Genomic DNA, 434 nt, shown 5'->3' with positions numbered 1-434 from the left:
TTAAATCAGTAGCGGCGTTCTGAAGTTAATTTTCGGTGAAGAAATAAGAGACTTGACTTGACTGTTAAGCGGAATAAGCTAACGTCGAAACCTCTTAAAAAATAAGTATGCAGAGAAGCGATAAAACTATTCTCCGAATTATGAATTATCAAATGCACTTGCAAAATTCCTTACAATGGGCTTTTAACTGTCCGCAGATTAGTATTTTTTTCATATTAGAGAGATTTAAGCTTCGTATGGAACGCCAAACGTGACAAAAGTGTTGAAAAACAAAGGATAAGTTGTATCATTGAATATATAGGTTTTACCATTAAATATGTGCTGTACTGTGTTATTAATGGCTAAAAATTTGCGGATATATAACTTATGGTGAGGCAAATATATTGGTTGAAAATTGACCATATTAATTGGCAGGTGATTCCGGAAATCTTCGG

Source organism: Montipora capricornis, chromosome 5 (genome assembly GCF_036669925.1).
Source record: "Montipora capricornis isolate CH-2021 chromosome 5, ASM3666992v2, whole genome shotgun sequence".
Classification (NCBI taxonomy): Eukaryota; Metazoa; Cnidaria; class Anthozoa; order Scleractinia; family Acroporidae; genus Montipora; species Montipora capricornis.
This window is presented reverse-complemented; position numbering follows the sequence as displayed.